This window comes from Oryx dammah, unplaced genomic scaffold, assembly GCF_014754425.2.
Source record: "Oryx dammah isolate SB20612 unplaced genomic scaffold, SCBI_Odam_1.1 HiC_scaffold_29, whole genome shotgun sequence".
In the NCBI taxonomy this organism is placed as follows: domain Eukaryota; kingdom Metazoa; phylum Chordata; class Mammalia; order Artiodactyla; family Bovidae; genus Oryx; species Oryx dammah.
Genome location: NW_024070213.1, coordinates 79,169,874 through 79,197,120, shown reverse-complemented (window position 1 = coordinate 79,197,120; position 27,247 = coordinate 79,169,874). Strand labels below are relative to the sequence as shown.

Here is a 27,247-nt window from a genome sequence, read left to right as displayed (position 1 = left end):
TACAATTGGAGAGGAGGGAATGCAACTGGTACCAAGATGCTACCAAAATGCTACGATGCCCAGAACAGCTCCCACACATACAGTGTAAAAAATGATGCAATCCAAAGTGTTAACAATGCCAAGGTTGAGAAACCATGGTATATACTTATTAAATCCTTGCTCTCTGAGTTTATAACAGAGTGTTGCCCGTCTCTAAATACCAGCTTTTTGTATCACCTTTACTTATACAAGTTAAATTGCCTTATTAAGCAATATCATCAACTCAAAGCAGAAAGCAAGGCCAAGTAATAAAGATTTATAAAGCAAAACTATCATTGAAACATCAAAGCAAATTAAAATTAATAAAACTATTGAGACACAAGTTTCTATTTAAAAAAACACTTGGAGTCAAACAGGTTTTAACTAAAGATTTAGCAAATACACCTCCATAATGAAATTAAAGAACATTACACTCTAGACAGAAGAATGATAAAAAGATGAGCCAATTGCCATGAAATTTCAAATGCTCAGAAAATAATTTCAGCATACTGACAGGTAGTCCTTAATATGTAACCAGATTGTTGTCATTAACTATTAATACCCAAACTATATTGTCTTTACAGATATAATGAAGCTCCTCTGTGCAAAAGTAGAAAATAGTTAAAACTTGTTACAATAAATGAACTCAGACAAAATATTAATACTGAAATAAGCCACTAAAACTATAGGAGTCATAGCAAAATCACTGAGAGCTGACGTAAGTAGCTATATATGTATTACACAGATTTTAGGAACTACCAGGGGCTGAGGACCCAAAGGTGAACCACATACATGTAGCCCCTGCCACGACGGAACTCTCAGGCTAGTGGGAGAGGCTGATACTAAATGTACAGACGAAATGTGCAGCCAATAGTGTGTGCTGGGAGACCAATTAGGAGCATTCTTAGTCCAGGCAAGAGGCAGTGGTGATTTAGATATGGTGGAAGCAGAGGAAGCATCACAAATTCAACATGCACAAGAAAGCAGTTTTGTAGACTCAGTGGGACAAGGCAAATGTTTGACTTTTGTGTGTGAGAGACGGTGGATGCCAAGATGATATCATATTCTGGCACACTGGATTACTGAAATGAGAAAGCAGACCTGAGAAATAGGTACAGAGTAGGAGAGCCACATTTAGATTCAATCATGCTGTCTTTCAGATGCTTGTGTTAACAGGCTGGTAAGCAACTACAGATACTGGTGACAAGACCGTAAGAGGTTTCTGGTTATAATTATAAATTTGTCTGTAAATAGGCAGCATTTAAAGCCTTTGGTATAGATGAAATCAAAGGATAAAAAGCAGAAGGCCTAGAATCCAAGGCTAGAAAACTACCACACTGAGAAGGATGGGCTGTTTGAGAAGAATGGGAGAGTGAGAGGCCACAAGAACATGAGGGACAGGAGAGTGAGTGATCAGGGAAGGAAAGGGAAGAGTGCTCCAAGCAGGAGAATAAAGGTTTCCTACAGTGAAAGTCAATGAGCTCCTCCTGACAACTCACTCAGGAAATGGAGAACAACAAGGCCACATTCAGAGGAAAGACAGCCTGTTTTCTCTGGAGGGAAAGGGAAGATGAAACGCTGACTTACAGTTTCCTAATCCTGACACCAGATGGCAGTAAAATCACAACAGCACAATTCAGAGCCATCAGTGGCTTGGGGTGGCTAAAGATACACATGGGGGAAGTAACGTCAGATTTTAAAATCTCAGAGCAGAATAACATCTCTCCTCTCCTTCACACCAACCTCTCCTACTGACCATCAGATTAAACAAAAACATCACAGTAGGCATCATCTACCATAAGTTTATGGGACTACTTTACCCAAATCATTTATTCACATGCATATTTATACATATTTTTTCATATCTATATATCTATGTCCTAATATATAAAAGGCACTATGGAAAATTATTCTAGCTCTAAAGAAGCTTAGTATCTAACTGTGGGGATGGGGAGAAAATGTTTCAGAATGTTGTACTATCGTTCAGAAGAGAAGTATACATTAATAGATGAAAAACTGACCAAGAAGTCTTTAGGAAAAGTTAAAATTTAGATCAACAATGTCTAAGAGAAACATAATCAGGCCACAGATGATGTAGTAAGAGTTCAAAAGTAAAGAGAAACAGGTGAATTTTAGCAATATTTTACTTAACCCAATATACTCAAAATATTATCAACATGTAATCAATATTCTAAAATTTAGTGAGATATTTTATATTCTTTTTCATCTTACATCTTGAAAATCAAGTGTATATTTTATATTTACACAATATCTCAGTCTGAACTGGCCACATTTCAAGTGCTCAACAAGCACATTTAGCTAGTGGCTCCCATACTAAACAGCACAAATTTAGATGTTTGGGAAAAGCAGTCCAAGTTTTAAGAAAAAGCAGAGAAGGATTAAAGGATATGCAAATAAGAACAGTGAAAAGTTTAAAAGGCTATAACTGAAAAACAAAGGAAAAAACTTTCAAAAAGAGAAAAGATAGTTAATATCAAATACTGCAGAAACTGGAAGAGATCTTTGAATTTAAAACCTAAGAGTCACATGACCAGTGAGTGGGCTGACCAGTGAAACTCTGGAAACCAAATCAGACTATAAGAAACTGTATCTACTAAAGGGATTAAATTATCACTTTTCTTCCCAAAAAAAAAGTTTGGCAGAGGGAAGAAGGAAGAGAAATTGGGACAATGCTCTGAGAAAAGGGGCTTATCTGGATATATTTGGAAAGTGAAAGTCACTCAGTCGTGTCCGACTCTGCGACTCCATGGACAGTCCATGGAATTCTCCAGGCCAGAAATACTGGAGTGGGTAGCCTTTCCCTTCTCCAGGGGATCTTCCCAACCCAGGGATCAAACGCACATCTCCCACATTGCAGGTGGATTCTTTACCAGCTGAGCCACCAGGGAAGCCCGAGAATACTGGAGTGGGTAGCCTATCCCTTCTCCAGCGGATCTTCCTGACCCAAGAATTGGACTAGGGTTTCCTGCACTGTAGGTGGACTCTATCAACTGAGCTATCAGAGAAGCCCTAACATATTTCTAGAAGTCATCAGTACAAAGTAAAGAAAGTAAGGACGTGAACAGATGCTTAAGGCAGAGTGGAAATTATTTGTCCTTTGGGGAAAAGTATTAATTTGAGCAGTGTTTCTCAAAGTGCAGGTCCCCAGACATGCACTGCAACCTTGAGAAGGTGACAGAAGTGCAAATTCAGGGCATCAAACCATCTACTGAGTCACAATCTCTGGAAGTGAGACCAAGCATTCAGGGCTTTAACAAGGCCCTCCAGATGATTCTGAGGCACACAAAACTTTGAGAAGGACTGAACTAGACAACCTCACTGACATGTCAGAGTTGTTTACATACAACTATGGTATCTCTAAGTCAAGGAAGCATTACTACGAACAAAGCTAGTGGTGTGATGGAATTCCAGTTGAGCTATTTAAAATCCTAAATGATGAAACTGTTAAACTGCTGCACTCAATGTCAACAAATCTGGAAAACTCAGCAATGGCCACAGGACTGGAAAAGATATTTTCATTTCAATCCCAAAGAAGGGCAATGCCAAAGAATGCTCAATCTACTGTACAACTGCATGCATTTCACATGCTAGCAAGGTTATGCTCAAAATCCTTCAGTCTAGACTTCAGCAGTATGTGAACCGAGAATGCCAGATGTACAAGCTGGGTTAAGAAAAGGCAGAGTAACCAGAGATCAAACTGCCACCATTCACTGGATCATGGAGAACACAAAAGAATTCCAGAAAAACATCTACATCTACTTCTGCTTCACTGACTAAGCTAACGCCTATGACCGTGTAGATCACAAAATAGTGGGAAATTCTTGGAAAGAGATGGGAGTACCAGACAACCTTACCTGTCTCCTGAGAAACTTGTACACAGCTCAAGAAGTAACAGTTTGACTGGGACATGGAAAAGAGGACAGGTTCAAAATTGGGCAAGGAGTACAACAAGGCTGTATATTGTCATCCTGATTATTTACCTTCCATGCAGAGTACATCATATGAAATGCTAGGCTGGATGAATCATTAGCTGGGATCAAGACTTCTGGGAGAAATATCAACAACCTCAGATATGCAGATGATACCACTCTAATGGCAGAAAATGAGGAACTCAAGAGCTTCTTGATGAGGGTGAAAAGGAGAGTGAAAAAGCTGGCCTGAAACTCAAAAGAAAGAAGATCATGGCATCCCATGAAGAAGATCATGGTCCCATTACTTCATGGCAAATAGATGGGGAAAAACTGGAAGTAGTGACAGAATTTATTTTCCTGGGCTCCAAAATCACAGCAGATGGTGACTGCAACCATGAATTAAAAGACATCAGCTCCTTGGAAGGAAAGTTATGACAAACCTGGACAGCATATTAAAAAGCAGAGATATCAGTTTGTCAACCAAGGTCCATATAGTCAAATCTATGATTTTTCCAGTAGTCATGTATATGCATATGAGAGTTGAACCATAAAGAAGGCTGAAAACTGAAGAACTGATGTTTTCAAATTGTGGTGCTGGAGAAGACTCTTGAGAGTCTCCTGGACTACAAGGAAATCAAACCAGACAATCCTGAAGGGAATCAACCCTGAATATTCATTGAAAGGACTGTTGCTGAAGATGAAGTTCTAATACTTTGGCCACCTGATGCAAAGAGCCGACTCATCGGAAAAGACCCTGATGCTCGGAAAGATTGAAGGCAGAAGGGGGCGGCAGATGAAATGGTTAGACAGCATCACCGAGTCAGTGAACGTGAATTTGAGCAAAGTCTGGGAGACAGCAAAGGACAGGGGAGCCGGGCGTGCTGCAGTCCATGGGGCTGCAAAGAGTCGGACACAACTTAGTGACTGAACAACAATAACAAGTCAAAAACAGTAACTCAGAGCTCATGACAGAGGCAGAACATTTTTCAGTGATGACGATTCTAGGGTTTTGACCATGCCAGTGGACAGCTAAACAGAAGAGTTGAAAAACACAAGACTGATGTTAGTTAAAAGTATCACCAAATCAAAACAGAGAGGGATGGAGAAGACTGTGTGCCAGAAACTATAATAATCCAGAAAAAAGGAATTTGTTGTTGTTTAGTCACTAAGTTGAGTCCAGCTGTTTTGCGACATCGTGGACTGTAGCCCACCAGGCCCCTCCCTCGGTCCATGGGATTTCTAAAGCAAGAATACTGGAGTGGGTTGCCATTTCCTTCTCCAGGGGATCGTCCCAACCTAAGGATTGAACCCATGTCTCCTGCATTGGCAGGCAGATTCTTTACCACTGAGCCACCAGGGAAGCCGAGGGGTCCTGAAAATTCATCAGAGAGTACAGAGACAAGGACAGGTGGTACAAATGGAGAAGTTCATAGATGACATTGCAACTGTGGCTTGGAGGAGGTAATAAGAAGCAAGAAGTATGCCTAGAAGTCATCTCAAGAACCAATGAATTAGGAGGGAAGTGGTTTCAACTTGTGAAAGTTAGGTTCCTATTGCAGAAAACAAATGGAAAGAACAGCAGAAAATATTTCAGTTATCTCATTTTTAGTATTCCCTCAAACACATGGACTATCAAGTTACAAAATATTTTACCAAACTTTGAGACAACATGGGGAAGAGAGTGACTGATTCCCTTTCTTCTAACATATGCCATGACAAATGCAGATTGATTAAAAAGCTAAATGTTTGTAAGGAAGGGATAGGAAAAAAAGACCTGTCTGTCTGTACCTGTACCAGTCTGTCTGTCTGTCTCTCTCCATATATATATATATATATATATAAAATAAATAATTATAAGTCTGTAAGAAGAAACTACTGTGTAGCAAAATACTAAGTTTATATGACATCCAAAAAAAGTGCCTAAAGTTGAAATTTAATTAGATTTAAAGTGACTTTCCAATTAAGGGTGAAAACTTCAACATCAGATGGCAGTATCTTAAATATTAGTCTTTAATAATTTAATGAATGCTGACAAACCATTGAAGAAGTTTTCTGAAAACACCAATAAGAAATAGATGAAGGATATGAAGCTAAATCAATGGAAGACAAATAAATATGTCATCTAAGTAAATATTTAATGTAACTCAAGTTATTTTAATTTTTTCTATCAAATATGCAGATGATCCTGACCAGTTGTGAAAATTAGGGTAGTGTAGATAAACCTCATCATGAATAAAATACAATTTGGGTTGGGCTGGAAATTACTAGGGACTTAATGGTCCTAAAAGAAAAATACTAATCCAGTCCACAAAATAGGGTTAGACTTCAAGATCCACACAGCAAATACTAGATAGAGCTGAAATAACAAACTTTTCTGTCAGAATGCCTTTCTCATCTTTAACAATAAATTTCCTTTCTTTTCCTCTATTTATACGTCTATAAAAATCCCTGTCTAGGCTCAACCCAATGTGACCAAATGCTGCAAAATACTTTTAATTCCTTCTTTTTCTTGTCATAACACCTGGTTAATTTAGTTTGTACTTGGTTTCAAATGTCAGCCCAAAGAGTTTCTATCTGAGAGAAAAAAGTCATGACTATCAAAACAATCCAGTTATCCATAAATAATATGGATGTCTTAATGTGTATCACTAGTGCATGTGACATTAGTTTTATGAAACAACTGAGTCCTAATTTTCTTAGATTTTTGTCACCCACTATAATTTATGACAAATTTATGAGGTTAAAAATGGATATACAAAGACTTGGGTTTTTTTTTTTTTTAATTACGATAATATGGCAAGGACAAATTGAGCAACCTTGTATCTTTTACCTTATACTGAAACAAAACCCTTTCATAGATTTATTTCTATTTCTTTGATGTGAGAATGTAATGAGTCTTTAAAGCATGTAATTCAACAGAAAATCAACAACGCTTTCATCTATAAACCTATTCCTAATAAAATCCATGAGTTTTTCCTTTACAAATGATTTCTATAATGTGACTGTACTATTCATAATATTAAAGTTTTAAATTTTTATTTTTAATTAGAAATTAGTTAACCTTTTTTTTTCTTTTATTTCATTGATACTTCCTATTCATCATGTGGGAGAGCAAAATATTTCCCAATTATTTAATCACTTTAACTACTATTAACAACTTATATAACTAAATATTTTCCAATGTCAATATTCTCTTAAGTTTCCCATTTTGGATTTCTACAACTGATTTTCCACTACTTAATGCCACCTCCCTCCAACACCAACCTTTCCAATCCAAAAAGAAACCTTTAGCTAATCTTTTACAGAGTAATTAAGTTGCTGTAATTATACTTTAGAGAGGAAAAGCAACCTATAGAAAGAGTTTCCTGATGCTTAATGTATTCATGTGACTAGTAACAGCTATCATTATTGCTCTGAGAATCCAATACTGTAAATGCAGAAAAACCTATCTATCCAGGTTATGAATATGAAAAATACCCAAATATATGCAAGAATAAAAAAGGATTTAATTAGTGAGGCTCCTTAGTATACACTAATGGTTCTCAAGTGATGGTGCTTTTGCTCCTACTAGGACAGGTGGCGATATCTAAAGACACGGTATTTCTGACTCACAACTGGGGACAGTACTAGCATCTAGTGGGTAAAGCTCAGGGGTGCTGATAAACATCCTACAAAGCATAGGACAGATCCCCTACAATAAAAAAACTGCCCAGTATCCAATGCCAATAGCGTCAAAGTTCAGCAATCCTGAGTCAGACAGACACATGTACAAACACACTCATTCATAAATTTATCAGTCGAAGAAACAAGAAAAAATATTCAAGAGCTTTCTTGGAAACAATGAACAATTCTAAAATGTTGCTTTATAATACACATAACATCAAGCACTAAAGTTCCTTCAATTCTCCTATTCAAATTATGTTACATTTTCAAGTAAAATATTTTCTACTCTATTTTCAATCTTTTAAGTTATATACAGTCCCACAGATAAGAGCACAGGCTCTGGAACAAGCCTGTCAGGATTCAATCCAGGCTCCATCATTTGGCTACCATGGGAGAGGTCTGAAGTCACTTAACCTCTCTGTGCCTGTCTCCTCATCTATAAAAGGGAAATGATGGGACTAAAAGGAATAATGCCTACAAGCATACATAACATGTACCATATGTATTAACTCTCTAACTCATTTAAAGAAAAAACAAACACTGACAATCCCAAGCATTGACAATGACGTGAAACAACTGGATTCCACATACAGGAATATGAACGGGCGCAAAGCTGCGAGCTCTCAGTCCACAAATCACCACATGACTAACAAATGCACATCACCATCAGTAACCAATCACACTTCATTTTTCAAAGGCTTTTGCATTGGTCACCATGCATGTGTCATTCAGTTCACAGGCAAACAACAAAGATGTAGTTTTGTTGCCTTCTTGTGCCGAAAAACAGAAAAAAGTGTAATGGTAGGAATGGAATTCAAATTGAATATAAATGGAGTTATGGAAGCAATAAGTGACCAAGGGAATGTTGACAGTGTTGCTTTCAAGACATGCACTGGTGTATTCACAACTACTGTATACAAAACAGATAACTGATGGGAACACACTGTATGGCACAGGGAAACCTACTGGGTGCCCTGTAACCTCCTATACAGGAAGGGAGTCTGGGAGTGAGTGGATATATGTATATGCATGGCCAATCCACTTTGCTAGACACCAGAAACTCACACAACACCGAAGATTAACTATACTCCAAAAAAATTAAAAATAAAAAATATAAAAGGACTGACAACACCAAGCATTAACAAGGATGTGGAGCAACTAGAATTCTCATACACTGCTCGAAGTAATGCAAAATAGCCACTTTAGCAAATAATATAACAACTTCCTATAATGTTCAACACATACATACCATACAACCCAGAAATCTCACTATGAGTTTACACAAGATAAATAAAATTCTGTGTTCACTCAAAAGAAAAAAAAGATACGCAGCCTGAGGAAAAATGGTAAAGGCAAACTTACTGACGGCAAACAAGGAAAGGGACTATGACAAAAAGGATAAAGATGTCCCAGAGGAAGTGAGGCTAATAGGAAATCCACAGTAAAGGAACTCTCAGAGATATTTCCAACAATGAAAATGCAAAGGATAAAATGTTGGAAACTGACTCAAACTCAGAACGCAGTATAACAATTCATCAAGGCATAAAAAAGATGCTTCGAGGAGACAAACACTGTTCAAACTACTCATGGTAAGTTTTTGACAAAAGTTTCTAATGTTTTAAATTACAGTGTATTAAATGAATATTAGTTTTACTTTGACAAAAAGTTTTTACAAGTTACAACAACCAATTATTGTCACTGACTATTAAGATTGCTTTAGGTCAGAATAACAATCACCTTTGAAGAGGAAGAAAGCAACTGAACGGAAGCATGAAAAAGCTTCTGAGATGCAAGTAAAATTCTATCTCTTAACTTTGATTGTGGTTACACTTACGGTTCACACTGAGCTATATACCTTGATTTATATACTTTGTATATGTTATATGCTCTAGTGTTTTTTTTTTTAAAAAGATGTTTATTGTCCTCTAAAAATATGACATATAAAATTATAGCTGTCACTTAAAATGGTATGAAAGGGTTTTTTTTAGAAAGCAAACAGAATTTTTATCTTTCAAAAAAGAAATTTCCATTATTAATGTTTATTTTAAGGGAAAACAAACTGTAAGATCAACTACTATCTAAAAAGCCTTATTACATCTTAAGGATTTCTTTTGAACATTCATACAGTAGCATAGCTTACTCACTCAAGAGAAGAAAGCCCTGTCAACCACCACAACCAATGTGGTGTCAGGTAACCATCTCAGAGGATCACCAAGAAATCTGTGCAACAAGTATCCACCTCATGATACTCTCTGCAAAGGCAAACCTTTCCCTACATCGTGACTGGGAAATCATCCAACTTATATTTCACTGTGATCTACTTTTTCATTATTCAGAAAAATGCTGTACCTTAACAAAGCACCTCAACTTTTAACAATGTTTCCAAATACAACTCTCTTTACGTGATCTGCAAGAAAGTCAGAGAACAGATTCAAACAAAATCTCTTATAAATAGAACATTTTTTTAAACCCTTTGTAATAAAATGTAAAATATAGTTTTTTTTCCTCCCACAGTTTTTCTTAAATCTTTAGTGCCTGTTATTATATGTATGCAACCAAATGCTATCAAATGACTAGTGAATAAGCAAACACAAAATAATTATCATTAGGAAAATTTTAAGTGTTCCATTGCCCTTGGTTTAACAGCTTGTATTTTGGTAAACTCACTCCTGGCTATAATTCTGTATCATATATTTAACAGATTTTTTTTACTAATAAAATCTTTGATGTGTTTTTTTAAATATTTCTTTTTCATGGAGTTTGACCTAAAGATAACATTACTTCAAAGTTTACCCCAGTTTTTGCTATTTCAACAAAATACCATTACTACTTTAAGAAACACTTAAAAAAAAAAAAAGAAAAAGGAAACACTTTTAGGTCCAAAAATGAGGAACTAAATTCTAACTTGACTTTTGAAAAAAATCTAGAAAAACTGCACAAAAAACTTTATTTTTAGCAATCTGCTCAGTCATCAGAGCGGAGAAGGCAATGGCACCCACTCCAGTACTCTTGCCTGGAAAATCCCATGGACGAAAGAGCCTGGTAGGCTGCAGTCCATGGGGTCGCTAAGAGTCGGGCACGACTGAGTGACTTCACTTTTGCTTTTCACTTTCATGCAATGGAGAAGGAAATGGCAACCCACTCCAGTATTCTTGCCTGGAGAATCCCAGAGACAGAGGAGCCAAGTGGGCTGCCCTCTATGAGGTTGCACAGAGTCGGACAGGACTGAAGCGACTTAGCAGCAGCAGCAGCAGTCATCAGAGAGCTAAGAATGAAGCAGAATTATGGATCTACAAGAGAAGAAGCCCAGAGAGCTAGGTCTGTTTTGGGGGGGTTGCTTTTGCTTTTATGTATCTGCCAATTTCAAATGCATCAGTTGAAAGGATGAAAAGCTAAGAAATAATTTTGACTGCTTCATAGGATTAGGATAGTACATAAAAACAGAGTTCAGATCTTACCAAAGAGGGCTGAAACTACTAAGGCCTAAACAATGAGCCTGGGTGAACTGGAAACAGACTAGCCTGGCTTCATATAACCTAAATTCCCTAAGACCCTTCATCTGAAGATTTCTGTTTTCCTGAATATTAATTAAAATTCCTTAAAATCATTTTAGATGGGACTTTCAGGGTGAGACAGTAGATGGGAGTCCACCCACCAATGCGAGGAACACAGGTCCCACCCCTGATCTGGGAGGATCCCACATACTGTGGAGTAGCTAGGCCCATGCACCGCAACTGCTAAGCTCGTGTTCTGGAGGCAGTATGCCACAGCTACTGAAGCTCATGTGCAGACCCTTCCTGTTTTCTCCTTCCCAGCATCTGCCTGCTGGATGCTGAGACCCGGGTAGCCTTGGAAAATGCTACATGTAGAAAATGACAGAGTTTCTTCGACCCTGGGTCCCTGAGTCACTGTATGGAGCAGAGCTTTTCCTGGCTATTGACTGCACTTATGAGTGAAGTTGAAGTGAAAGTAGGTCAGTGGTGTCTGACTCTTTGCGAACCCATGGACAATACAGCACACCACAGGTAGAGATTAGCCTCTGCTCAACCAACTGGAGAAGACCCATGTGCAGCAACGAAGACCCAACGTAGCCAAAAATAATAAATATTTTTAAAAATTATTTCAGATATAAAAATCCCATTTTAACAAGAAAATCTAAGTACTTAAAATCACGCAAGCAAAATAAATCTAAGAAGGACATTCTTAAACATAGAACTATTTCCTGAAGCACTGTATAAATTAAATTCACATATACAACTGTCATTTAGGATACAGAATGCAAAACAAAATCTCTAGATGGATTGTCATTAGTTCACCCCAAAAAAATTAAAAGGAGAGAACAGACTGATTGATAGAAATATCACCATTCTATTTATACTTTTTTTTTCCTATCAAAATGTGTTAGTTCCAGTACTCATTCATAAAATTCATCAATATGGGGGACTTTCCTGGCGGTCCAGTGGTTAAGACTCTATGTTTACAATGCAGGGGCACAGGTTTGATCTCTGGTTAAGGAACTAAGATCCAGCGTGCTGAGAAGCATAGCCAAAACAAATTTTTTCTAATTACTCAATATTAGTACAGTATAATCATTTTTATGCAAGAATCATCCTGATTTTAAGAAAGAATTCTTAACAATTCTTTAACAATGAGCCTGAAGCATGCTGAACACAACAAGATACTGGGAACTTGAGCATGTTTTAATTGAGAGTTCATAATTCACAGGGTAAAACTTTGTACTTAAGACAAACTTCCATTTACCGCAGAAAGAAAACTTACATCAAAAGCTTTCAAAACTATAGTTTTAGTGAAAGTGAAAATGTTAGTTGGTCAGTCCCATCCGACTCTTTGTGACCCCATGAACAGTAAGTAGTCCACCAGGCTCCATGGAATTCTCCAGGCAAAAATACTGGGGTGGGTAGCCATTCTCTTCTCCAGGGTATCTTTCTGACCCAGAGATCAAACCTGGGTCTCCTGCATTGCAGATGGATTCTTTACTGTCTGAGCCATCAAGGAAGCCCTTATAAAGTTTCTATTTACATTGAAAATGACGATATCAACAAATATAATGAGCGCAATAAAAAAGAGCCCTTGAAGAAATAAATATAAGTACAGCTAGAATGCTTACTATGAAGTCTCCCCCTGCCCAAAATCATATATTTAAAGGAACTGATACTTTTTATTATCAAAAAAGTATATAACTTGAGAGTTAGGAAATATCTTTGGCTGCATCACAAACATTTCAGCCACAATGCTGGAAAAGTACAGGAGGCAAAGTCACCTAGAGAAGGTAAGATAGGAAGAACAAATACCCTATAACACTGTTACTCAACATGTGAACTTGGAACCATCTGCCCTATTTATTACTTTGAATGCTGGTTTCAAAAGCAGGTTTATAAAGTTCAGGATTCTCATCTGTTAACATAATTCCAGCCCCTCACACCAAACCAGACAAATTGTGATCAACCTCTCAGTTTCAACAGATGTATGTTTACCGGTTAAGAACAAAAATCATGCAAAGCAAGAGGCAAAGATACAAGGGGAGGGGAGAAGAGGGAGAAAGAAAGCAAGTTACCTCTTATTCAGGACCTCACCTTTCTTTCCCACATTTAACACTCAAATATTTCACACAAAATACTGGCTACTTCTAGCGAACAGGATCTTCAAAAAGAAATTAAAAATTCAGGAATCATTTTGAGAAAGCATCTGGGTAACTGCTTAAGCAAAGTTCAGAAAAGTTAAGTGCAGACCTCAAATATCTGTTTTTAAATGTGGAACAAGAGAACAAGGGGGTACTGTGACTTGAACATACTACCTTTTATTCAGAAAGCGAAGAGGAACTAAAGAGTCTCTTCTTGATGAAGGTGAAAGAGAAGAGTGAAAAGCTGGCTTAAAACTCAACATTCAAAAAGCTAAGATCATGGCACCCAGTCCCATCACTTCACATCAAATAGATGGGGGTAAAAAATGCCAACAGTGACAGACTTTATTTTCTTGGGCTCCAAAATCACTACAGATGGTGACTGCAGCCATAAAATTAAAAGACACTTGCTCCTTGGAAGGAAAGCTATGACTAACCTAGAAAGCATATTAAAAAACAGAGACATCACTTTACCAACAAAGGTTCATATATAGTCAAAGCCATGGTTTTACCAGTAGTTATATACAGATGTGCGAGCTGGACCATGTAGAAGGCTGAGCACCGAAGAATTGATGTTTTCCAACTGTGGTGCTAGAGAAGACTTTTGAGAGTCCCTTGGACATCAAGGAGAGCAAATCAGTCAATTTTAAAGGAAATAAACCCTGAATATTCATTGGAAGGACTGATACTGAAGCTCTAATACTTTGGCCACCTGATGCAAAGAGCTGACTCACTGGAAAAGACCCTAATGCTGGGAAAGACTGAGGGCAGGAGGAGAAGGGGGCAAGAGAGGATGAGGCAGTTGGAGAGCGTCACTGACTCAATGGACATGAGTTTGAGCAACCAGGAGACAGTAAAGGACAGGGAAGCCTGGTCTGCTATAGTCCATGGGGTCAATGGAGAGTCAGACACGACTGACTGAGTGAACAACAACAAAATCAAGTAACTGTCTTGTACGAGAGCTGAGATTAGATGTTTGAAGACCCAGTCTAGAGTTTCTTCCATAAAACCATACCTTTACAGTTAAACAGTATTCAAAGCATGAGAAATGGACAGAGATCTCCCAGTTAGAATATAGTTTTCTGTTTTAGTCATAATTTGATCTCTAATACCTAAAACAGTACCTAATATTACTAAGGAAAAAACGTGCCTAACTTGATGTAACAAAATTATGAAAAAATGTAATGTTGATTCATTACACACACAAAAGTCTATCTAACCACCATCAAACAGTCTAGGGCAGGCATTCCAAGGTGAGAAATTCTGCTCCAAGAACTCAGGCTGACCACACTGCTATTTCCACGTGTGGCTTCCGAGGTCACATGCTTGCTGCCACTGCCTTCCAGGGCCCATCCTGCAACACGGGAAAAGGGAAATGTGTGTGAAAGAATATGTGCAGAGAACGAACTCCTACTCATATTATACTGGAGATAGTCACAAGGGCGCATGTAACTAATAGGAAGGCTAGGAAAAGTAGTCCATCTATGTGCCTAAGATGTGTGAAGAAGAGGTAGAAGTCTTTGAAGAATGATGAAAAGTTTTCAATGAAAAGTTTGGCATTTCCACGTGAAAAATGTGTCTAACAGGCAGTTGGATGTAAAAATGTAGAGCTCAGAAGAGAAGCCAAGGCCAGAGATTTGTTTGCCATCAGCAGCAAACATACAAGCCAGAGTTTCTCAAACTCTGCATCACAATCAAATTCCAAGGTTCCACTTACTGATTCAGAATCTCTTGAGATAAAGCCTGGCAAACTTCATTTTTAATGAGCTTCTAAGCAATTCTTACCAACACAAGTTTTAGAAACATGGGCAAAGGGAATAACTGCTATCAAGAACAAAGGTTCAAGGGACTTCCCTGGGGGTCCAATAGTTCAGAATTCACTTGCCAATGCAGGGGACATGGGTTCGATTCCTAGTACAGGAAGACCCCTCATGCCATAGACCAACTAAGCCTGTGCACACTTACTGTGCTAGTGCTGTGCAAAAAGAGTGCTATGCTGGGCTAAGTGGCTTAAGTTGTGTCAGACTCTGTGCGACCCTATGGGCTGTATCCTATCTGGCTCCTCTGTCCATGGAATTCTCCAAGCAAGAGTACTGGAGTGGGTTGCCATGCCCTTCTCCAGGGGATCTTCCCAACACAGGGATCGAACCTGGGTTTCTTGGATTGCAAGCAGATTCTTTATCGTCTGAGTCACGAGGGAAGCTTCCACACAAGAGAATCTACCACAGTCAGAAAACCACACCTGTGCACTGCAACAAAAAGTAGCCCCTGCTAATCACAACTAAAGAAATCCTGCACACAGCAATTAAAACCCACTGCAGCCAAATACATATAAATGAAAATAAATGAAAATTTTAAAAAAGAATAAAGATTCAAGATGAAGTTACCACAAACGAGAGAAGGAGCCAAGAAGTTAACACTGTTAACATGACCCTGTGGCTTCTGGGCTGCTGTCACACTGTATTACCTATTAGATCAACAGTTCTCAAGTCTAGCTTCACAGTAGAACATCTGATGAGCTTTTAAAAAAAATATTAATATCGAGGCTCCACCCACCAATTATTACATCATATCTCCAAGAGTGAGGAACAGGAATTACAGAACACTCTTTCTTAAGCTTTACACCTAATTCAGAGTACAGCCAGGACTGAGAAACACCATTATGAGACAGCTGCTATTACATGTTCTTCATTTCAGAGTCCCAGGTTAATGTCCTACTTTAAAGACTGCAAATCTTCATTTTAATTAATTGTGAACATTAAAAAATCAAGAAATTCAACATTGTTTAAAAATCTGGATTTCTGAGTTCTTTCAAGGTCAGAAATATTTAGATTCCAACACAGCACGGATCAGCTGATACCAGGTAGCAGCTGCTCCAATCTGACCCTCAGCATTTGTTTATATTCCCTAACTGGTCACTATAAGCACATGAGTTTTGCCATTAATAGACATGGGCATTATTACTACAGATAAATATGTTAACTACTCACCTATAAGTATTACAAGTATCCTTTATGTCTAATAGCTGTATTTGTATATACTCATGCAACAAAATAAAGAAATCTGAGTCAATCTTGTAAATGTTTTCACATCAGCCTCTTCATAAACCGATCTCTCCAACTTCTTTCTTTAACTGAAACTTTGGCAGTGGAACACAAATACTAGCTCCCTTCAATCTGCTGAGTAATAAGTGCACACCGATGACTTTACCTCAAAGTCCTGAGGTACATGGGGCACAGGATTGTGTTCTAAATCCTCCATCCTCCAAGAAGAGGGAGAAAGAGACTGACAAACTTCTTATTTAAATTCATGCATACCCACCATAACCCGACACTGCCTCTATTTTCAACCTTCTGGGAATGCTCCCACATTTCCTAAAGCCTGCACTCAATGACACAGTCTGCACTGCAACATAACCTATCCACATCATGAGTGACTTTCAGAATTCAGGGGATCATCTGTGCAGCTCGGGAGCAATTTCCTGGCCAGGTACCTCTTACCTCTCCACAATACTTAGCCACTCCCCTAAATCCAAAACCTTGCCACTTATTACCCAGAGGTGCTCTTCATCAGAATCTAATACTGCCTTCTTATAACAATGTCTTATCCTTCAGTTTTCTCACTCCTACAATAACTCCACCTCCACTTTACAGATACCTGTAAGTCTCCTATAGTATCTAGCAACCCATGAACCCCATTCTCATTGTGCTTCCAGCCTAAATTACAGTATTTGAAACACTCTATGAAAACTACTAACGTTCCTTCCTGGCAATTCTGATACAACATATAAGCCAAGACAAAGCCTGCATTAATTCCAACATCTGTGACTTCTTCATTGATACACTTACAGCTGCCAAATCCTAGAGAGAAATTGTAAGAGCCTACAGATTGACCCCCTACAGGTACATAGTCTCTGATTTCTACTGTGCCTTCAACTGCACTAATAAAATCTTTACTTATCATTAGTGAGCTCAACCTCTCATTCATGTCACCAAGTATTCCATATCTTGATAATTCTCCCCAAGTCCTTTAACCTAGTACCAAATCTTTTACTCTCAATGAGTTACCTCCCAGACTGAAAAATATAGCAATCTCCAGACATGAAATAAGTACCTCAACTGCCAGCCCAGATTTCTCTCCCATAATGTGTCTTCATCTGCCTGTCCCTAATTCTGTCCTTCCTTTCTTGGTATATGATTGTCTCCTCCCAACCATCAAAAGTTAGCCCTTCTATCAACAGTCTTCATCCTTGTCCTCATTTAACTGCTTCATCAGTTAGCCCTTTTCTTTCTTATACCCTCAGCCTCTCTCTTCTCTTCAATCTGTAAGTGTGCTCATTACTGATCAGCTAAAAATGTTTTAGGTGATGTCCATTTAGCCAGTGCCAGTCTCCAGGTAACAACACTGCCTACTTTCTATCCCAATTATTTTTCTTTTAAAGTTATCCACCCAGGTTGAATCTATCCCGTTCACATGTCATTCATCCTGACACTGCCAAACCCAGGAGATATTTTACTTTTTATCACTGAAACACTCAATTGCAAGAGACATCGGTGACCTTTACTGTTGTTTAGAAACCTTTATCTTCCATCACTTCCATAAAAGTGTTTTAGGGGCTCTGACCTTAGTCCATTGCTCTTGTCTAAATATACCTTCTCGTTGGACAATCTCAATTTTGAATGCAGCTCTTCCCTTGAAACCATTCCTTCTGTACTACCAGTCTCAGGTAATGACATTTTTAAACACACAGTAAACAAAACGAAAAATCCAGACATTTCCCTCTTCTTTCTTATCATATCCAACAACCACATTTTGCTGATTTTTCAGCATTTATCAAATTTAATCCTTTTCCTCCATCCCAATTCGTCTTTTCCAATTCAGATATTCATGGCTTCTTATTCTATCTCTAGAGCCATTTTTAAAAGTAACCCCCTACACTGAAGACCAACCACAATCTGAGTTACTAGAGCCCCTCTCTTTCTGTGAAGCTAAAAATTTTCAACAGTTTATCAGAGTTAACAGAATAAAACCCAGATTTCTTAATTATAGTTTAATCCATAGTTTTCTAGCTCTTACATAATCACCTGTGAATAGCTCTACACATCATGGTTTTACACAGCTTTATAAGAATATGGTCCCCATTACTCTTTCTCTGATTAACTTTGTTAACTTTCCTTCAGGTTCTATTCAAATTATCTGCTCCTACAAGAAACTTTTAATAAAATCTCAGTATAGGATAAGTGCTTCTTTGTGTTTAGCATTTGCTGAAACTTGAGCATGTATTATACCACACTATCTACTTGTGCATCTATTTCACTAGGCAGACTGTAAGCAAGTGATATAAGCACAGTGGCCTACACACAGCAAACACTCAATAAACATTTGGACCCCTGAACAAAACCAAAAAAGATATTATACAGTATTTTTCTCTGTCAAAGAGATTATCACCTAAGAAGATCAAAAAGCTATAATAAAAAGAAAAGTTAAACTTACTCTTTTTAAAAACATCAGCATGCAGTATGAAATACTAAAGTACTAAATCGAAAGTTTCCATATGTGAATACAGAGGGGAAAACAGTATTTAAAAATAAAGTATACTGGCCACTTGGTGACACTCTTGTTCCATATTTTTCAGTATTATTTAATACTTTATTCTACAGGGGAAAGAAATACTTTAAAAAAAACTCTTTCTGTCTAAATCAATAACTCTTGATAAAGTATAACATGTTCCTTAAATACAAAGTGAAATAAATCCTAACATATTTTGAATTTCACAAACAAATATGTTTTGTACAGATAATCACTGGGTAAAAACAGAACCAAGAGTAGTAGGTAATGATATACTTGAAATGTAGACAAATTATCAGGTATGTGGCTCTATTAAATAAGTGGTAACTTTCAGAGCATGGGCAGGGGGTGGGGGGTATTGTATGAGGATAACAGAAAACTTGATACATTCTCTTTTCCTCTGTTGACTGTTTCCAGTGACTCCACACTCCATTAATAAAACATAGCTGAATAAGAACTATCATATATATATATACACACATATATATATGTACATACATACACACACACATATACACACATACACTGAATTTATAAAGTACATAATGTGTTACAATATGAAACATATAAAACAGATTGTTCCACTGCCAGTAATAGACCTGTGGAAGATGGTGTGAAAGCAAGGAAGCCCAGGAATGATGGCAATTTGCAAAAGGAAGTGCTGAGCTGTGTAAGAAGAAAAGACTGACAGGGTCGGAAGATTTACTATGTACTGGAATTTAAGCAAAATATCAAGGGTGCTAGTTTCAGATCTGAGATCAGATTTTACCCTATTTACAAGCTGATGAGCTGTTCCTACCTCGCAGATGCCTGCAGAAGACACGAAAGACTTCATTCTCCAGCATAGCAAACACCATAAGCACTGGCATGTTTGTGTGAGTTTCTCCAGGTCCCAAGTCCCACAGGGATGATCTGATATGAGCCCAGGTGTGTGCACATGCACATGTGGTGGGTCTGGCTCACACCTGAGGAAACCTGGGAAATCCACTATTTGTACACCAAGCAATAAGCAAGCCTATGAACTGGGAGACTGGGATTGACATATATACACTGCTATGTATAAAAAAGATAATCTATTATATAGCACAGGGAACTCTACTCTGTGCTTGCTGGTGACCTACATGGGAAGGAAATTCAAAACAAAGGCAGTATATATGTATATGCATGGCTGATTCACTTTGCTGAACAGTGGAAACTGACAGCACAGTGTAAAACAATTATACTCCAATTTTTTTAAAAAAAAGATAAGTGAAAATTGAAAGGAAAAAAAAAAAAAAACTAGAATAGCCCAAGGCTTGTAAAAGAATTGGAAAGAAAATAAACAAACAAACAAAGCAAGCCTGCTCTTTAACACAGAGGAAGATATTACCTTATCCTTCAAGACTGCTCACCACAAACCCAGCTCTGAGAAATAAGACAAAGAAACAGTGATCAAGGCCTTGCATTCTTGGCATAACTTGGTAAGATGTGTAGGAGTGCAAGAGACCCATGGAGAACTGTTTCTCCCAACAACTGAAAGCCAGGATTCGCTCAATGATGAAGAAGGGGAGTAAAATTAGGAAAAGACGAAGAGATACTGCCATTAAGTCAAATGTGGAAATACTGTATAAAAATAAATATGGATGTAAAAGTGTGTATCCAGGTCTTATCCATAAAAAAACACTCTCCACTAAAGAGAACTTGTGTTCCTTAGAGAAACTGCTGATTTGAGGGCTGGGGCAGGGAAAATATAAGAAGGACCTAGAATATCTTTCAGCAGAAAGTTAAGAAATAATCAAAAAGTGAGGTAGATAAGTCAAAATAACTCAGATGATCTTAATTTGGCAATGAATTCATATATAACACCAAAAGCATTAGCAACAAAAGGAAAAGGTGATACATTAAATTTAATCAAATTTTAACATTTTGTACATCAAAAAAGGTCATGATCCACAAAGCGAAAAAACAATTTACAGAATGGAAGAAAATATTTACAAACTGTACATCTGAAAAGGATTTAATATCCAGAATATATAAAGAACTGCTAAAACTCAACAACAAAAAGACAAACAGCTCAACTTTTAAATGGACAAAACTAAAGAGACATTTCTTCAAAGAAGATACACAAATGGCCAATAAACACATGAAATGGGTTGCTCATCATTACTAGTCATTAGGGAAATGCAAATCAAACCCAGGAGATTCCACTTCACACTTAAACCAGGATGGCAATAACAATAGTAACAATGGTGATGATTGGTGATAATTATAGAAACATAATGAGTTGCTGGTGAGCATGCAGGAAAAACTTGGACTCCTGCACATTGCTGGCAGGAATGTAAAACTGCAGCTAATATGGAAAACAGTTTGGTGGTTCCTCAAAAAGCTAAATAAAGCATTACTATATGACCCAGCAATTCCACTCCTGCATACGTAACCAAAAGAACTGAAAACAGAGACTCAAAACAGACACTCATATGTCAGTGTTCACTGCAGCATTATTCACAACAGCCAAAAGGGAGAAACAACCCAAACGTTCATCAGAAGAAAAATGGAGAAACACAATGTGGGATACACATACAAGGGAATATTATTCACCCAGAAAAAGGGACGTGGTTCTGATACATGCTACAACACACAACAGACCTTGAAAATACTATGTCAAGCGACAGAAGGCAGATACAAAAGAACAAACATTGTATGAATGCAACTATACAAAATATCCAGAACAGGCAAATTCCTAAAAATAGAAACTAGAATGTTGCCAGGTGCTGGGGGTAAAGGAGAATAAGGAGCTATTGCTTAACAGGTACACAGTTCTGTTTGGGATAATGAAAAGTTCTGGAAATAGCTGAGATGGTTGCACAACACTCTAAATATAATTAATGCCAATGAATTGTATACCTGAAAACTGTTACAATGGCATATTTTATGTCATGTATATTTTACCACAAAATATTTTTTAAAAAAACACACAGAAGCTACTTTGAAGGGATTTGATGGCCAAATTCAGGCATCAAAATAATGATACCAACAGATTATTCCACATTGAACAAAACAGGAGTCTGATACTGGGTTGGCCAAAACATTTTTTCAGGTTTTCCATATGATCTTCCAGAAAAACCCAAATGAACTTTTTGGCCAACCCAATATAAACAAAGTTTTGTTTCTTATTTAAAGAGGGTAGCAGAGAGAAAGAAAGCTCTTCCTCAAAACATAATGTCTACACAATATAGAAAGAAACATCTAATTATGAAATCACTCATTTGAAAGCATCTCATTACTAATTAATTCAGAGAAGAAACATCAATGGATACTAAAAGTAGGGAGTGAAATGGGATGTAGAATGGCATAATCACATAGTTTCAAAGTATCTCCCCACAAAACACTAACTTCAAGGAAGGAAGCTGAATTCACAGTGAAGAAATTTTGCAGACCCCAATCTTACTAACACAACACCACCAAAAAAGGAAATCAACATTTGCAATCTAACAAAACACAATAAAAAGACAGGATCACTTCAGAAACTGCAGCAGAAAAAAATAAAATGCACACCTTGGATCTAATCAGGAACACCAGACAAACCTAAATTGAGAAATATTCTATAAAATGTCTGTCCTGTATTCATTTTGCCAAAAACAGCCATAAAAATCAAGGGAAGACTGAGGAACTGTTCCAGATTAAAGAAGTCTACAAAAATAGGACCCATGAGGTCAGATTAGATCTTTTTGCTATAAAGTGCATTACTGGGGCACTGTTGGAGACAAAAACAAAAATACTGACTTGACAAGCATGGTTCTCCAAATTGCTCAGAATTGTTTTCTTACAAAAATATACAACTACTCCTGTATGGTTTATGATGCAATGATTTTTTCCCCCTAGAACAATAGCTACTTTCCACTCACAAAGTGTTTTAGTAGGAACTCTTCAATGAGTCCATCTGATAGGGAACAACTTAAAGATAACCAGGAAGACGCCAGCCACTAAAAGCTGTAACTTTTGTGATAGTGTAAAATGTGAAATATTACTGAAGATGTCCAGACATCAGGTGAAGGTGTTGAAATAGAAGCATTTTCTAGTTCACTATGCTGCTTCATTTTTCTTCCTAAAAACTGTTTTGTTTTACACCTGTTTACTATCTATAATCTATACTAAAATGTAGGTTTCATGAAAGGAGTTTATTATCTACAGAGGCTAGAAGAGTATCTGATATATACAAAGTACACAGTAAATACTTAACAAATGAATGAATATAACATATATAATTAACTCTATGTTCTGAAAAGAGAATATACCTTTTAAAAATTATTTTTTAATCATTAAAAAATAATTTTTTAAATGATTACTATGTAACAGGCATGGTAAAATATGTTGTATGTGTTGAATCATTTAATCCTTTTTTTTAATTGAAGTATAGTTGATTTACAATATTATGCTAGTTTCATGTGTAAAACATAATGATTCAGAATTTTTTCAGTTTATATTTCATTACAGGTTACTTTAAGATAACAGGTGTAATTTCCTGTACTATACAGTATACAGTTGTTGCTTATCTATTTTGTACATAGTAGTTTGTATCTGTGAACCCCATACCCCTAATCTATCCCTCTAACCTTCCCTCTCCTCTTTGGTAACCAATTTGTTTTGCATATCTGTGAATCTGTTTCTGTATTATATACACAGCCATTTCCATTATTTGTTACCTTCCACATATAAGTGATACAGTATTTGTCACTTATCTCTTATTTCACTTAGCATAATATTTTCTAGGTCTATCCGCACTGCTGCAAATGGCAGTATTTCATTCTTTGTTACAGCTGAGTAATATTGTGTATGTGTGTGAATACACCACATCTTCTTAATTCATTGTCTATTGATGGGCAATGGGGTTGCTTCCATGTCTTAGCTATTGTAAATAGTCCGTGTATGAGGTATATGCATATATCCAGAAAAAATCTGAAAAGAAAACACTTGCTTTAATGTCCATGGAACAGATAAGAAAACTGATCAACTAATGATCAACAGGAACCACTCTAGTGGTTCAGTGGTTAAGACTCCATCCTTCCACTGTAAGGAGCATGGCTCTGATCCCTGGTCAGGAAACTAAAAGTCCTACATGCTGTGTGACATGGCTAAAAATTTTAATTTTAAAAAATTTAAAAATAGAGAAATTTAAAAAAAGCACTAATGAATCAATGAATTTCAAACAACAGAATAAGAGTACAGGCAACATTCTCTGATCACAAATAACTAGGATTACTATGTCAGAATCAGTATTAAATTACTATTAGTTACAACAGTGCTTAAAGGAAATTTTAAAACTATACTTATGTTAATAGATAAGAAAAACAATTAAATGTCCAAGTTAAAATTTTGGATTTAAATGAAGCATATTTTTTTTTTAGGTTTTTAGAAGGCAAACTGAAAACACATATTAAAATTTAAAATATACATGCCCTTTGACCCAGAAATTTCACTTTTGGCAACCTATCCCATGGGTATCAAAGTACTGTTTTTTAAAGATATTATGCACTCAGAATTACCGCAACAGTATTTTGTACTGGAAACTGCATGAATATTCATCAACAGGTAAACTGAAATATCTGGTATATCCACATAACGGAATATTACTTGGAAATTCAAAAAATGTTAAATGAAATAACTTGGAGGGATCTGCACAAGCCTCTAGAGAAACTCAACTTAAGAAAGAGGTGTGTTTAAGTGTTAATTGCTCAGTTGTGTCTGACTCTTTGCAACCCCAAAGACTGGGGCCCACCAGACCCCTCTGTCCATGGGATTTTCCAGGCAAGAATACTGGAGTGGGTTGGCATTTCCTACTCCAGGAGATCTTTCTGACACAGGGATCGAATACAGGTCTTGCGCATTGTACGGTTCTCCTGCCTTGCAGGCAGATTCTTTACCATCTGAGTCACCAGGGAAGCTGACCTCATTAACAAAAATCAAATACCCCAAATGTCTGTGAATATAGACAAAATATTAGGTTGGTGCAAAAGTAACTGTGGTTTTGTGTTGTTGAAATTTTCCATTTGATATTAGAATACACTTAAATAAATGTGGTTATACTATAAATGATTTTAACATGCATTTCTTACTTTATGGTTTTTTTTGCTAATGACTTTATTACTTGCTGTTTAACTATGGAAATGATATTAGACAAAAAGCAAATTTGAGTGATTTTCTTACTCAAGTTCAGAATTGGTCAGAGAGCAGAGACGACTCACAACATCAACAACACATCTGGCCAGGATGATTTAAGAAATTTTGCAAATGAGAGGACAGCCTTGAAGATAATGAGTCCAGTGGCTGGCCAGCAGAAGTTGACAATGACCAACTAAGAGGATCATCAAAGCTGATCCTCTAAAACTACACAAGATGTTGTCCAAGAACTCAATGTCAACCATTCTATGATCATTTGGCATTTAAGCATATGGTCATCAAAGCAAATTGGAAAAGTGAAAAAGCTAGGTAAGTGGGTATCTTGTGAGCTGACCAAAAATTTTTAAAAAAGCGTTTTGAAGTGTCATCTTCTCTTATTCTACACAATAACAACGAACTGCTTTTGGATCGGGATGTGCGACAAAAAGTAGATTGTATACGACAACCAGTGATGACCAGCTCGGTGTCTGGACCAAGAAGAAGCTCCAAAGCACTTCCAAAAGCCAAACTTGCACCAAAAAAGGTCACCATCACTGTCTGGTGGTCTGCTGTCCATATGATCCGCCACAGCTTTCTGAATCCTGGTGAAACCATTATATCTGAGAAGTATGCTCAGCAAATCAATAAGATGCATAGAAACCTGCAACACCTGCATCCAGCATTGGTCAACAGTAAGCCCTAATCGTCTCCACAACAATACCTGATCGCACATTGCACAACCAACACTTCAAAAGTTGAACGAATTGGGCCAAAAGATTTTGTTTGCCTCATCTGCCATATTCACCTGATCTCTCACCAACCAAGTACCACTTCTTTAAGTATCTCCATAACTTTCTGCAGGGAAAACACTTCCATAACCATCAGGAGGCAGAAAATGCTTTCCAAGAGTCTGCTGAATCTGAAAGTATGGATTTTTATGCTACAGGAATAAAGAAACTTATTTCTCACTGACAATAACATATTGATTGTAATGGTTTCTATTTTCATTAATAAAAATGTCTTTGAGCCTAGATATAATGACGTAAAATTCACGGTCCAAAACCACAATTATATTTGCACCAACCTAACAGAACATATACCAAGCTACTAACACTGCTACGAAGATTGAGGAGTAACATACACAATTTTATTTCATTTATGTAAAATTATTCACTGTATGCAGGTCAGGAAGCAACAGTTAGAACTGGACATGGAACAACAGACTGGTTCCAAATAGGAAAAGGAATACGTCAAGGCTGTATATTGTCACCCTGCTTATTTTACTTCTATGCAGAGTACATCACGAGAAAGGCTGGAATGGAAGAAACACAAGCTGGAATCAAGATTGCTGGGAGAAATATCAATAACCTCAGATATGCAAATGACACCACCCTTATGGCAGAAAGTGAAGAGGAACTAAAAAGCCTGTTGATGAAAGTGAAAGAGGAGAGTGAAAAAGTTGGCTTAAAGCTCAACATTCAGAAAACGAAGATCATGGCATCTGGTCCCATCACTTCATGGGAAATAGGTGGGGAAACAGTGGAAACATTGTCAGACTTTATTTTTGGGGGCTCCAAAATCACTGCAGATGGTGACTGCAGCCATGAAATTAAAAGACGCTTACTCCTTGGAAGGAAAGCTATGATCAACCTAGATAGCATATTCAAAAGCAGAGACATTACTTTGCCGGCTAAGGTCTGTCTAGTCAAGGCTATGGGTTTTCCTGTGGTCATGTATGGATGTGAGAGTTGGACTGTGAAGAAGGCTGAGAGCTGAAGAATTGATGCTTTTGAACTGTGGTGTTGGAGAAGACTCTTGAGAGTCCCTTGGACTGCAAGGAGATCCAACCAGTCCATTCTGAACATCAGCCCTGGGATTTCTTTGGAAGGAATGATGCTAAAGCTGAAACTCCAGTACTTTAGCCACCTCATGCGAAGAGTTGACTCACTGGAAAAGACTCTGATGCTGGGAAGGATTGGGGGCAGGAGAAAAAGGGGACGACAGAGGATGAGATGGCTGGATGGCATCACCGACTCAAACGTGGGTTTGGGTTAACTCCGGAAGTTGGTGATGGACAGGGAGGCCTGGTGTGCTGCAATTCATGGGGTCACAAAGAGTCGGACACGACTGAGCGACTGAACTGAACTGATGCAACAAATAAACAAACAAAAAGACCTGGAATTTAGACTGGAACTACATATTCACACCAGCATTTGAAGAGAATTGATACATTTGTGATGTCTGTCTCTTCCCATCCAAAGATGCTGCACTGCTCCTTTTATTTTGGACC

The 27,247-nt window shown here is 37.4% G+C and overlaps 1 protein-coding gene across 12 annotated transcripts in view; it reads right to left on the bottom strand.

The window, feature by feature from the left end:
- PPHLN1 (periphilin 1) overlaps positions 1-27,247 on the bottom strand; it is a 171,621-nt gene that overhangs the window by 95,954 nt on the left and 48,420 nt on the right. The window lies entirely within an intron of this gene.